Here is a 14,249-nt window from a genome sequence, read left to right on the forward strand (position 1 = left end):
ATATCTTTATTGGCAATGGATAAAAAGACACACTTTCGTATCACCATTATAATTAAGGGATGTTCCCACTTGATATTGCGTAAAGCTTAAAGACACAAAAGTGAATCTGTGAAAATAATAAATTTGGATGCACCAGAATCCTTGATTTTTTCTAAGGCTTTAATGGCTGCCCAAACTTCAGCACTAAAAATTGATGCCGAATGGGCAGTCACATGGAAAGTATTGTGTCCAATGGAAAAACTGTAGCACAAACCACAGAATTCCCATCCCGTGATATGTCTGTATAAACAGGAATGTAATCACAGTACGTCTTGAATTTCCATGAAAAATTGTTTGTACACAACAGCATCTGTACGATCTTTACCAGCCTCGGTGTCAGCGTGGTTAGGTCATCGGTCTACAGGCTGGTAGGTACTGGGTTCGGATCCCAGTCGAGGCATGTAATTTTTAATCCAGATACTGATTCCAAACCCCGAGTGAGTGCTCCGCAAGGCTCAATGTGTAGGTGTAAACCACTTGCACCGACCAATGATCCATAACTGGTTCAACAAAGGCCATTGTTTGTGCTATCCTGCCTGTGGGAAACGCAAATAAAAGATCCCTTGCTGCTAATCGGAAAGAGTAGCCCATGTAGTGGCGACAACGGGTTTCCTCTCAAAAATCTGTGTGGTCCTTAACCATATGTCTGATGCCATATAACCCTAAATAAAATGTGTTGAGTGTGTCGTTAAATAAAACATTTCTTTCTTTCTTTCTGTACAATCTTTCTTCAGATGTGCAAGATCAAATACAATTCAGAGTGGGTTTAATGACTCAATGGGGAGTTTAAGGCCACTAAACCAACTTCTCTCTGATGAACCACACAGTACAGATAGCTCAGACATGTGCCCAGGACAGCATGCTTTAACCTTAATTGGATATAAGCGCAAAAATAAATTTCATTTAGTAGACCTGGGTTTTTTTTCCCCCATTCAAATCAGTACCCCATGACTAGTGTGTCAGCAGTTTTTCTCTCTCTAAAATTTGACTTGACATCCATGGCTTTGAATTTTAGTGTTGTTTTACAAAAAAAATTGAATTTTTAGTTTCATTTAAAAAACATCTTAGTAAGCCTTTTTAGAATCAAAAAGACTAATACTATACATATACTTGTATTTATTCAAATTAATATCTAGTCTTATGTATTGTTTTCAAAATATGCCTTTATATAATAATAAAAACTGAGAATTATTTACATTGATTGGGAATGTTTTACTCCAAAATTTGGAATAAAAAACAACATAACTTTTGAGGAATGGTGGGGAATGGTGCCGATTATCAGAGTCTAGAAACATAGGTGATAAAACCCTGTCTCACCATCTAGACAAAGGGATCTTTTATATGTACCATCCCATGGACAGGAAAGCAACTCTATGTTAAAGACCAAATAATGCAAACCTCACAGTGAAAAAAATGGAGGGGGAGTGATTAACTGATCTCCTAACAGATTAAGGGGAGCCATTTAAGATATTACCATGTTAACAACATATCTGATCCTTTTGTAGTACTAAAATGTACTGTCCTTGAACTAGTCTCAACTCTCAAGAGTGATGGGGAGCCAAAGTGACAACTCCCTTAAAGGGCAAGATATGATAATGAGAGTTTAAAAAAAAAAAATATGCTGATATTCTTTTTCTTTTCTCCTGGACATATTAAAGGTCATGGTATATGCTTACCTGTCTTTGGAGAAGAATGGACACTATATTTGGACATATGGTTAAGGAGATAACAAACCCGCTGGGATACTGTTTCCGATTAACAGCAAGGTATCTTTTACATACAGCATCTCAAGACAGGATAGTACAAAACCATGGCCTTTCTAACACGCGTTGTTTAGCACTGGTTGGAATGAGAAATTACCCAACATGTCCACTAATGGGGATTGATCCTAAGAGAGCTGCTCTATCTTTGGGGAAATGCATAAAAGACTTCTTACTACAAATCAGAATAGCCCATATTGTATGGATAACAAAATGTTGGGTTTTTGGGTTTTTTTTGGTTCCTTTTGTTCTCTAGACCACTTGTCATCATTTATGTAGCCACTGATTAAAACAATGCTAGATTATCAACATTTTCCTATTTTCCCAAGCAAAAAACTGAAATACAGTAATTAAAGACTATACTGCCAACCCCCCACTATGAATTAATATATAATTCAAGTCACTATGCTCCGACTAGGTTCTAAACTGATCCTGATGCATTCTCGAGCTACTAGGTGGTCTATATACGATACTTTTCCACATCCATTCAGTTTGAGCTAGCGTGACCAGTTCCGATATTGTGTGTGACACAGTGTGTTACAGGGTGTACTGAGGACTTGTTTCTGACCTGTGGACTGGGAGTGTCTGACTGGATTCCAGACACTCCCACTGCAAACAGCGGCCACGGTGGCTGTGGACCGTTATCAGTCACTACACATGTGAAGTTACTCAAAAGAAGGCCAACTGGGTTACTACACAATTCAGAGGTTTTTATCTCTTTTAAGACATCTGGGCGGTTTAAAAATTACAATATTCAAATTTGATATAAATATTGCCTCTGTCATAATACCACAATACTTTTACAATGTCATATGTATGTAATAATATATGTTTGCAAGTTAAAACAAATCTACAGTGCCAAAATGTTATTACGTATTTTGGTAACAGATGCACTGCGGAGTTAATCAATACCAATTTGATGCACTACATAACCCGCTGTTCTGCAAGTTGTGTGTCAAACATGCATGGTGAAGAACATTATGCAACACAGCAGCAGGTTAACGCGTGAAGCAGGAGTGGCATCTTGAGTCACAGGACAAATTCACTGACAGCAGATTTAACATGAACTGATTGTACAAGACAAATAAGTACACAACATAAATCTCACAACGTAAAAAACTCATATTATAATTAGTAATAAAAAAATAAAAAAATCCAATCTTTGATCCTTATCTGTAATATGAATATTCAGATACTCTTGGCACTTATTTCCTAAAATCTTTAAATATCAGGAAAGGGAAAGTAGCTTCCAAGAAAAATATTAACATCTTGACTATATGTTTCTCGGAAAACACCCAGGTATTCCCGGATATTGGTCGATACGGTGAACAGTGCACAATAGGGGCTTCAATCAGTGCACAATACTAACAATGGTAGGTCTTCACCTCTGAAGTTCATGCATGTATAAACAAGGAAATATTTTAATAGATTCATGCAGGTGTTTTTGTTCGTTATTTATACTTCTCTTCTTTTTTTCTTTTCTTTTTTGGCAGCTCTATGAATATGAGTTAAACAAAAAAAGAGAATGAATAAATAGATGAATGAATGGATGGATATTATTATTAAACAATGTTGACATTTAGTAGATATGGAAAAAGAGAGGAAACCAGCTGCTGGCAATTAGGTTATACACCTAACAATATACAAGCAACAATGGATCTTTTATATGCACTTTCCTATAGACAGGACAGTACAAACCACAGCAGGCATCAAAACAAGTCCAGAACAGTCGTTCAGGTTACCAGGAAGTAATTCATTACCACAACATTTTATTAAGCTAAATCTACAGAATCTAAACTTTGGTCAGTTGAGTGTTATTTAGAAATGCATACAGTATTAGTGTAGTGAGAACAGTGATATGAATGAATATGAAAGTATCGGTGTGTCTGTGAAGGGGTTTTTATAGTGATATTAATGGGAATATAAAAATAAAATAGCCTTTTGAAAAAAAAATTTAAAAAATATTGAAAAAAAAGTGGGGGTTTTGGGGTTGCGTTTCCTTCTACTAGCTTTAACTTTTATTTAATAGGAAATACTGTCCCACAATACCTAACTTAAATTATAGAAGAAAACAAATCAAATGTTTACTTCTGCACACTCTATGTTAGTAAGTTGTGAATATAGAAAATTGCAAACAGAGATGCACTAAGGAGGGAGTTGAAAACAAAAGTAATGTGAAAATACTTATTACAGAAAATGGCACCTGTTAGACAGTAATCTACAAACATGGCTATTGTCTGAGTGGCAGATGTTACAGGCGTATCTGTTCTCACACCCTCAGTCCAGTCATGTTCTGGGTCCAGTCAAATCAGGTTAAATCAGCTGTCTACACAACTTTAAAATTACATTCTGCACTGCAACAACTATTATATCTTTATGATGCAATATGTACATAAAGAGTACTTACATGTACACCCAACCATTAATTAACAGACTGTTAGTCATTTCAAAAGTGAAAGAATAATTCATGGACAAGATTAATGTGAAACACCAAAATTGCTGTTGAAATTAATTTCTAGACTGTGATTAAATTTATCTTTCTGTCATAATGTTAAACAGGTTTGGCTTTACATCCAAATAGGCTAATTCATTGTTGAAGCTCTGTTATCACAATGTTTAATTGTTGACTAAATACTGGAATATCATACATGAATCCATCTTGATCTTCTAGGGTCATGGGAAATAAAGATAAGAAAAGGGGTCCCAGCCTGAAATGATTATATTAATGCATCCAGTTACTTAAACAATGAAATACACATGTGGTGTCCAATTAGTTTCGAACTTATTTATCATGCTCTCAAGAGGATATATCTGTATCAGCATGGAATGTACAGATGAAAAACAATTCCTCTCAAATATCTCACCAGCTTGTATCTATTTGGTCAGGAACAATATATCACTTTAACTCAAACAACATTTTATGATACACTTCTTTATTGCCACAATACCGGTGAGGTACATGATATGCCCATTAGGAGTTTGATGGAAAACCATAGATATTAATTAATATGTTAAGGGTATAGAATATAGGCAAATTAATGATTTGATTTATTTGTATCACAGTGACCTAGTAATTGTATGTGACACACCACCATCCCAAGTTGTTCCTACATGTGAGGTTTGATGGTCCTGATGTATGCAAGATATGGTCCGGACAAGAAAAAGTTAATGGACGGATGGATGGATGGATGGATGGATGGATGGACAATGCCATACCATAATACAACCCATCATAGATGGGCATATAAAAATCACTTAAAAAAAAAAAAAAAAAGCTAACAGAATTATAAACAACCAACTCAATACCAGTATTCTTTGGTACAACTGATCAATGATGGATGTCTTAGTAAACTGCTAACTATAAAATTATTATATACCATCCATGTTTTACTGACATTTGTAAATTAATTATTTAAAAAAACCCCATTGAAATGGCTCTGTTTAAATACAAGTATTCTATTCTTTCCCATCCTTTGTCTTTCATAATGGAAACTATTAAATGAACACTTGTTAACAATGTCAGTTTAGTGAAACATCGCTGTGTGTATATAAACATTAGCTGAAGACTTTGTGAACTTGTTAGTTAGCTCTTTTTATTATGTAGGCTACATGCGCATGTACATAATATATTTTCATATTTCCTCAAAAAGTTTGATCTGTTAGTACTTTTTCACATGCTAATTAGCACCGTGGAGATCCACAACTGTAAATAATGATATTTGCAATTTTAAAAAAATATGCAAAACAGTCCTGAAAAGAATTCCAAAACAGGAAATGGCATCAATTTGCCTAGAACAATATGTTGAAAGTGGTCAGTTAAAACACAGTTATCTGGACACATGAAGGAAACTGATAAAGAAAACACTGACACCTACCAGATGACCATGTTTGAAAGAGATACATAAAATAAATAAAAATTCCCATAAGAAATATATTTCAAATTAATAAAAAAAAAAAATGTTTTAGGAAGGATCACAACATTTGAAGAGGAAAACATTGAAAAGAAGAACATGGTTAAAAAGTTTGTTTTGTTTAATGACACCGCCAGAGAACATTGATTAATTAATCATCGGCTATTTGGGGGTTTTACAATAAAGGGACCAAATCATGATTCAGTATGTTAGGCTATCCTACAATATAATATTGTAGCCCAACACATCACTGTTTGTTTTGTGTTGATGCATATGGGTCATACCTAACTGTGTAGAGTATTTTAGGTATCTCATTTGAATAAAAATTGCACACTGAGTCAATTAGTGGATTAAATTAGGGTACTTTTTGTTGTTATAGAGTTCTATTTTAATTTTCTTTTAGAGTTTAAGGTGAAATTAAAAAAACCCATTTTGTTGTAAAATCTTTCATAAAATTAACTTTTACAAACATGTCATATATAGTAAACAAATTAAGTTACACTGAAACATAATACAAGTAGCAATCTTGATACTCACATCTGAAATGTTAATACATGTATTTTGAAAATAAATATGTACAGTTGATTGGTTATGGACACTACCAAATGTCACAACTGGCCATGAACAGTAGATTTGCAGCTGATGAAATGGAAACCATTAATAATCATCTCACACATTTTAAAACTGTATTTTTTAAATATGGGAAATGTTATTTGTTTGTTTCAAACCTTTTATAGTTATATTCAAAGTTGAATGATTTTGTTAAAATTTATAATTAGTTGGTTTTAACAAGGTTACTGTTTACTTGGTGTTAACAAAGTTACCATTTATTTTCTGACTATATTTCATGAACATTTTTGAGCTAAAGAATGCACAGTAATACTTTTTTGACAGTGTATATGTTTACATACTGTGTATGTACATTATGATTTTATATCTAAAACCCAGGTTTTGTTTGGTATTGTCCACAACCAAATATTACTGACTTTACTAATAAGTACCGGCCTCGGTGGCGTCATGGTTAGACCATCGGTCTACAGGCTGGTAGGTACTGGGTTTGGATCCCAGTCGAGGCATGGGATTTTTAATCCAGATACCGACTCCAAACCCTGAGTGAGTGCTCCGCAAGGCTCAATGTGGTAGGTGTAAACCACTTGCACCGACCAGTGATCCATAACTGTTTCAACAAAGGCCATGGTTTGTGCTATTCTGCCTGTAGGAAGCGCAAATAAAAGATCCCTTGCTGCTAATCGGAAAGAGTAGCCCATGTAGTGGCGACAGCGGGTTTCCTCTCAAACTCTGTGTGGTCCTTAACCATATGTCTGACGCCATATAACCGTAAATAAAATGTGTTGAGTGCATCGTTAAATAAAACATTTCTTTCTTTCTTTTTTTTTACTAATAAGTAACTATTTCAGGTTCTTTGCCTGTCTAAATTGAGTGTAAATCAGTATATTGTGTCTTTAAAATAACCCTATTACAAATAGTTGAACATTTTATAATTTTAAAGAGACATACCCTAGTTTTTAAACACTAATGTATATTTTTTACTACTATAACCATTGTTGATAACTGAAATCACACATTACTTAGATTTTATGGTTTAGATTATCAATTTCCATACATTAGAAGTGTTTTTGGTCATCCCGATGTTTTTAATATCACAAAATGCATTTCTGATATTTTTAAAAATGCACATGTGTCTGTTAACTAGCAGTTATGGAGTCGAGTTTTAGTCTATTTTTAGAGAGTATTTCACCATTTCAAAGTCACAGACTCATGTTTCACTCAATTGTAACTTTATTGTTACATGTTTGTAGATTAACTAAACTTAGTGTTAATTTTCATGGGATGAAACTAGGGTCTGTCCATTTAAGATATATCTCAGCACAACTGGCAGTTTTATTTTATCTCTTACATTCATATTTATTAGTGATGTGATGTATAAAAACATACATGGTTCTTTAATATTCAGTTAAATTTTAGATAAAATAAATATTATGTTCACAATTGACATCCTGGCAAATAAATAGTATAATATTCGATGGATGAAGTGCATTTATGTTTTGTTATATAAGATTGTAGTGTCCATAACCTTAAGGTGAAAAAGAAAGAAGCTACTGTTATAAGCTTGGAATTATAATCCCCATTGGTACATTTTCCAATAGTGAAATGGGCATAGTTGTATTGAAATAAACTTTAGTCAGATCTACCTATACCATGAACTGTTAATACAAACAGAAATGAAGTGTGAAACATTTTATGGATATGGCATACCATAATAGTAAATTTATGGCAAAGATAAAATATTTAAGTTTTACAAAAATTATTACACCATTAATTTGTTGGAATAGATTAAAAGAAGTAAATAAACATTCATTTAGTATGTGTTTTTGTAGTTTTTTAAAAATATTTTGTCATGGTGTTATAGTACCAGTGTAGTGTCTGTAACCACCCTTTGTTGGCAAAAGAAAAAGAGTCATAAGTTTTTGTAAAAAAAGCCATATTGGATGTCATACATTTGATAATCCTGACACATATATATAATCACCAGAGGAAACACGCTACATTTTTCCATTAGCAGAAAGGGATCTTTTATATGCACTTCCCCACAGACAGGAAAGCACATACCATGGCTTTGACCAGTTGTGGTGTACTTGTTGGAATGAGAAAAACCCAAATCAGTTGAATGGATACACCAAGGTGGTTTGATCCTATGGCGCAAGCATCTCAGGTGAGCATTCGACTGACTGAGCTAAATCCCAGCCCAAGAATACGGTTAAAGACTGACTATAGGACACTTTGTCTATTTCAAACATGAATCACAGAAGCTATCATACCTGTAACAGGTGACAAACGAGCAGTACACTCAACAGCCCAGTAACAACTTAAATATACATTCTGCAACAAACTGGGCAACAGGTCAAATGTAAGGGATAACAAAGAGGAAGCTGAAAGGTCTTAAGACGAGTCCTTTCAAATTTTATAAAGTTTTATAAAGCAACAACACTTGGTTGGGTTCTTGGCACAGCACATGTTTTATAGACAGCATTTTCTTAAATCATTTATTTTACAAGAATTTAATATGAATGAAGAATACATTATAACCCAAAATTCTAAGTAATAATAATAATAATCAGTAATAACTTAATTATACTTATTTAATAGCTTTTAGAGCATTCTACTTAATCTAGCTATTTAAAATAAAAATAAAAATTGAATTTGCTATAATAACAAAATTGTGTTTATACATGTACACTAAAACACCATATACACGTATTGTAATCTTCACTTTGCTATTTAAAAAACCCCAACATAACTTTAATAATAGGTTTAGATCACATTCATATCTTTACATGTAGAATAATAAAATCAGTCTGGCACAGACTGATCATGCTAACAAAGAAGATGACATCAATGTTAGCTGTTGACAGCCTACATGCTGACATTACCAATAAACAGGTACAGAACTTGTTTCACACTCAATATACATTCAAGTCACGCTGTTCAGTAAATTTCAAAAAAGGAGGCTGCTTATTCAAAGTAGGCAGTTATGTTAAACATGTACCTTCTTAAGTAATGTAATAATATGATCACATCATTGTCCTATAAAACGTAGTCTGTGCGGAGGCTAAATAGCCCATGAAATTCACCGTTTACCACTCATTATGACAAGCCTTCATCTTATCGGTGAGCACAAAGGCGAGGTATCAACTGACAAACTGACACAAAGAATGTTTTCATGTCAGATGTCCAATACTCTGTCTGTACTTGTATCAGGATGAGACCAAACATGTTAACACATGTATACAGATGTGACGAAAGCACAGTCTATATCATTACTACTTTTAAACCACTATCTGATACATCTTTTAGTTTTCCTAAACCATCAATACAATATAATGTACAAACATTTAAATGATTAATTGGGATAGGTTTGCGTAGACATGTATAATATGTGTATGTTTTATATATCTGTGTGTATATGTGTGTGTTTGTCTGTCTGTATGTCAATATATATGTCAGTATGTATGTGTGTATGTTTTTATAGTCCTTAATTCCCAGCTCCATGAACATTGTAAATTTGTAAATAATTTCAGTTTGATTTGATATAAAAGTATTATGGAAATAAAAAAACTATTCTGAAGTGCAATTTAAAAAACAATCAGTCGAGAAATACATAAAATTACAGTACATACACATGTATCATTGTAAGAAAACAACATTCACTGCTGGGAAAGGCTATGTTTGTAACAACACCATTAGAGCACATTGATTAATTAATTATCAGCTATTAGAAGCTAAACATTTGATAATTCTAACACATTCAAGGGATTCTTTTGTATACATTTTGCATTCAACAAGCATTCTAGAATTGGAAGTTTTAAACTCCAATGGTTTACATATTACTGTATAACATTTATTATGCATAAATGCTTAAATGGACATTCCTGAGTTTGCTGAATTGTAAGATGTTTCCGACTAAAATATTTCCACGATTAAACTTGTATATTAAATATATTTTCTTGTTTAGAATATCAGTGTCTGTATATTCAATTTGTTTCTGGTCGTCTTAATATTTGTAAGAAGTCCAAACCAGATGTTGTCTGCAAATAATTTTGTACGTATGAAAAAAATGTTTTTAGGAAATAAAATGAAATTTAACCTAGTACAAATATTAGGACGATCAGAAACACGTTTAATATATGGCCACTAATATTTTATGCAGGGAAATATATTTGATATGTAATTACAATCGTTAAAAAGTCTCTGTTAATCAATAACATCTTAAAAATTGCAGCAAACTCAGGAATGTCCCTTTAAGAGAAACAAAATGGAAAACATACCTGCACTTAAATAGTTTATATATTAGTTCAATTTGTATGTTCTTTATCTTGTCTGTGAACATATTTTTTAAATCACACTTTCTTAATTAATTTCCATTCTGTACTTACATGGGATACCACTACAGACAGGCTATAAGATACTGATAAAAGTATTTTACAATTTAACCATGTGTTCACTGGAAAATGTTTTTAACATTTGTGGTCAAGGGGTAGACAACTCATTCTACATCTGCTGCATGGGAGTAGAATTATACTACTCGCAAGTTAAGGGTCAAAGGAGTTTTTAAGTATTAAGCAATAATTCCAATAACCACTTTTTGTTGTTTAAATGCCAGCCAGTGCAACATGACTGGCATATCAAAAGCCACGGTATGTGTTATCCTGTCTGTGGGATGGTGCATATAAAAAGTTCCCTTGCTACTAAAAGAAAAGTGTTTTCTCTTTAAGACTATATGTCACAATTACCAAATATATGACATCCAATAGCTGATTATTAATAAATCAGTGTGCTCTAGTGGTATCATGAAACAAAACTATATTTTTTTTTTTAAATGGAATAAAACTGTAACAAAGCTTATAGTGTTCCATGCAAATCATCATCATTAACTATTATAGTATAGGCTCTGGGGGGTAATTCGTGTACATATGACTCTTTTGGAAAGTTGACTTAAATTTTCTTGTTCTATATACTTCATAAGCCTGAGGGGTTGTCGGTATCATAGTGATTTTTGTAACGGCCTACATCCCTATAGGGATGAAAAGTTTATGATAGCATTGCACGAATCACAGCTTTCTGTGTTTGTCAAGAGCCAGTGTTTCTTGGATTCTGGCCACTAAAAGGTACTTTGTGTGATCCCGATGGCAAGTGGTCTCACAAAAAAAAAAAAAAAAAAAAAATCTACAACACTACTACCATCAACATCGTAGTAAAACAAAAGAAACATCTACAAGTCACTTCTTTCGATTTGCTGTCACATGCAATATTTCATTAACAAATAGTTGGCCACCAGTAATCTTTAACCCATCCATGACATCAATAAACCAACCGATATAAATTTTATTCAAGATATAAAGTGTAAACATTGGAAAACAAAAGTTCATCATTTTGCATCCATTTTGTTTTTTTACACTGGAAACCAAAGATTTGTTACTCTAATACTAATAGGTTCTAATAGACCAAATCAATTCCTATTGCCGATAATGTTAATGTTTACTAATAAAACTGATATATAAGCAGCGTATCAACACACTCAGGAAGTACAGCAATAAAAAGTGTGGCACCTCACATCTAATCTACCTGCAAGAAAATCGGGTGTCACATACCATTTAAGAGATTTAATTAATGTCTTTAAATTGTTGAAAATTGCAGTTCCATTTTTGAAGGTACCCCACATTAGTTTCAACCTCTGGTATATACTGCATAACAACTGTATAACAAATAAAAGTGTATTTATTTACTGTCAATGGATAATGGTATTTGCACAAATAATCAATGTCACCAATCACACCCACAGCTGCTTTTACTCCATAATTATCTGACAGTGCACCCTGAACTTTGACACGGAACTCTCTTCTTTGGTACTATGCAGTATGCAACCTATACCCAAAAAAAAGTATTTTTTAAAAAGTGTCCAATTGGGTGTTTTCATGACTATCAGGATCTTCTGTATTCTAATATGATGTGCCAACATAATTGAAAGTGTTGTTCCTTACAGTGCAACCTGATTTAATGCAAACAATCAGTCGAGAAATACATAGAATTACAGTACATACACATGTATCATTGTAAGAAAACAACATTCACTGCTGGGAAAGGCTATGTTTGTAACAACACCATTAGAGCACATTGATTAATTAATTATCAGCTATTAGAAGCTAAACATTTAATAATTCTAACACATTCAAGGGATCTTTTGTATACATTTTGCATTCAACAAGCATTCTAGAATTGGAAGTTTTAAACTCCAATGGTTCACATATTACTGTATAATTTTTATTATGCATAAATGCTTAAAGGGACATTCCTGAGTTTGCTGCATTGTAAGATGTTTCCGACTAAAATATTTCCACAATTAAACTTGTATATTAAATATATTTTCTTGTTTAGAATATCAGTGTCTGTATATTCAATTTGTTTCTGGTCATCTTAATATTTGTAAGAAGTCCAAACTGGATGTTGTCTGCAAATAATTTTGTACGTATGAAAAAAAAAGTTTATAGGAAATAAAATGAAATTTAACCTAGTACAAATATTAGGACGATCAGAAACACGTTTAATATACGGCCACTAATATTTTATGCAGGGAAATATATTTGATATGTAATTACAATCGTTAAAAAGTCTCTGTTAATCGATAACATCTTATAAATTGCAGCAAACTCAGGAATGTCCCTTTAAGAGAAACAAAATGGAAAACATACCTGCACTTAAATAGTTTATATATTAGTTCAATTTGTATGTTCTTTATCTTGTCTCTGAACATATCTTTTAAATCACACTTTCTTAATTAATTTCCATTCTGTACTTACTTGGGATACCACTACAGACAGGCTATAAGATACTGATAAAAGTATTTTACAATTTAACCATGTGTTCACTGGAAAATGTTTTTAACATTTGTGGTCAAGGGGTAGACAACTCAGTCTACATCTGCTGCATGGGAGTAGAATTATACTACTCGCAAGTTAAGGGTCAAAGGAGTTTTTAAGTATTAAGCAATAATTCCAATAACCTTATTCATAAAGATCTTTGGAACAATTAGTTTACTTAAAAATATCATTTTACTTTATTCAGGTTCAGAAAATCAGTTTAGTCAGTACTTCTTTGTCTTTGGGAAGCAGCTGACAGAGGAAACAATTTTGACATACCTTTAAAACATGCACATTTCCAGCTAATATATACAGGTTTATTTTTATAACTGCTATACCAATGCACATTATAATAGCCTGTCCGTTTATATGCATTGTAGAGCCAGTTATCTTTACTTAGTATCTAGGAGAATGTATCGCACAAAATTAATATTATTGTAAAATAAATGCATTTTTCATTCCAGATTTCCCAGTTAACATGCAAATTATGCTGACCAATTAGATACATTTAATAATCAAAAGTAAACCTTTAATAGAACTTTCAGGATAGAACCTAGACTTACATATTTAAAAAAAAAACCCTCGATTTTGACCCTAACTAGCTTCTAAAATGACACCCTAAGGTCAAAATTGCATGAGTACTTACTTTTACCATAAACCATGTTCTATATAGATATCAATAAAGGTCAATTTAGTGTGGGTACCTACCATCACCATAAACTTTACCCTGCACAGATCTCAATAATCATGGGTACACACTTTTGGCAAAGTGCTACTATTAATGTTTTAAAAGACATGTTTTAGACACTTGTAAACACATTGTTTCGAGATAAATTGATTTTAATATCAAGATTCCCCATAGTTTGCATGTACACTGTAATTATCTAATGTAATCATATCTATAAAGAGTTAACCTTATGTAGCATATTTGTAAAAAGCCCTACCCTCAAGGTATTAATAAACTTGACGTCCAATAGCCGAATGATATAAAAAAATCAATGTGCTCTAGTGGTGTCATTAAATAAAACAAACTTTACTTTAATTTTCCCTAATTTGACCCTAAATGAACTTAAATGACCCCCAAAATTATCTTTAAAGGTCAC

The 14,249-nt window shown here is 32.7% G+C and overlaps 1 long non-coding RNA gene across 1 annotated transcript in view; it reads right to left on the reverse strand.

Annotated features, from left to right (window-relative positions):
• Window positions 1–13,160, reverse strand: part of LOC121374320 — a 116,468-nt gene extending 103,308 nt beyond the window's left edge. Inside the window, exon 1 of the long non-coding RNA XR_005958226.1 lies at window positions 13,087–13,160. This is a non-coding gene — a long non-coding RNA (uncharacterized LOC121374320). The remainder of the gene's footprint in view (window positions 1–13,086) is intronic.
• Window positions 13,161–14,249: the final 1,089 nt, after the last annotated feature.

This window comes from Gigantopelta aegis, chromosome 6 (genome assembly GCF_016097555.1).
Source record: "Gigantopelta aegis isolate Gae_Host chromosome 6, Gae_host_genome, whole genome shotgun sequence".
Lineage (NCBI taxonomy): Eukaryota > Metazoa > Mollusca > Gastropoda > Neomphalida > Peltospiridae > Gigantopelta > Gigantopelta aegis.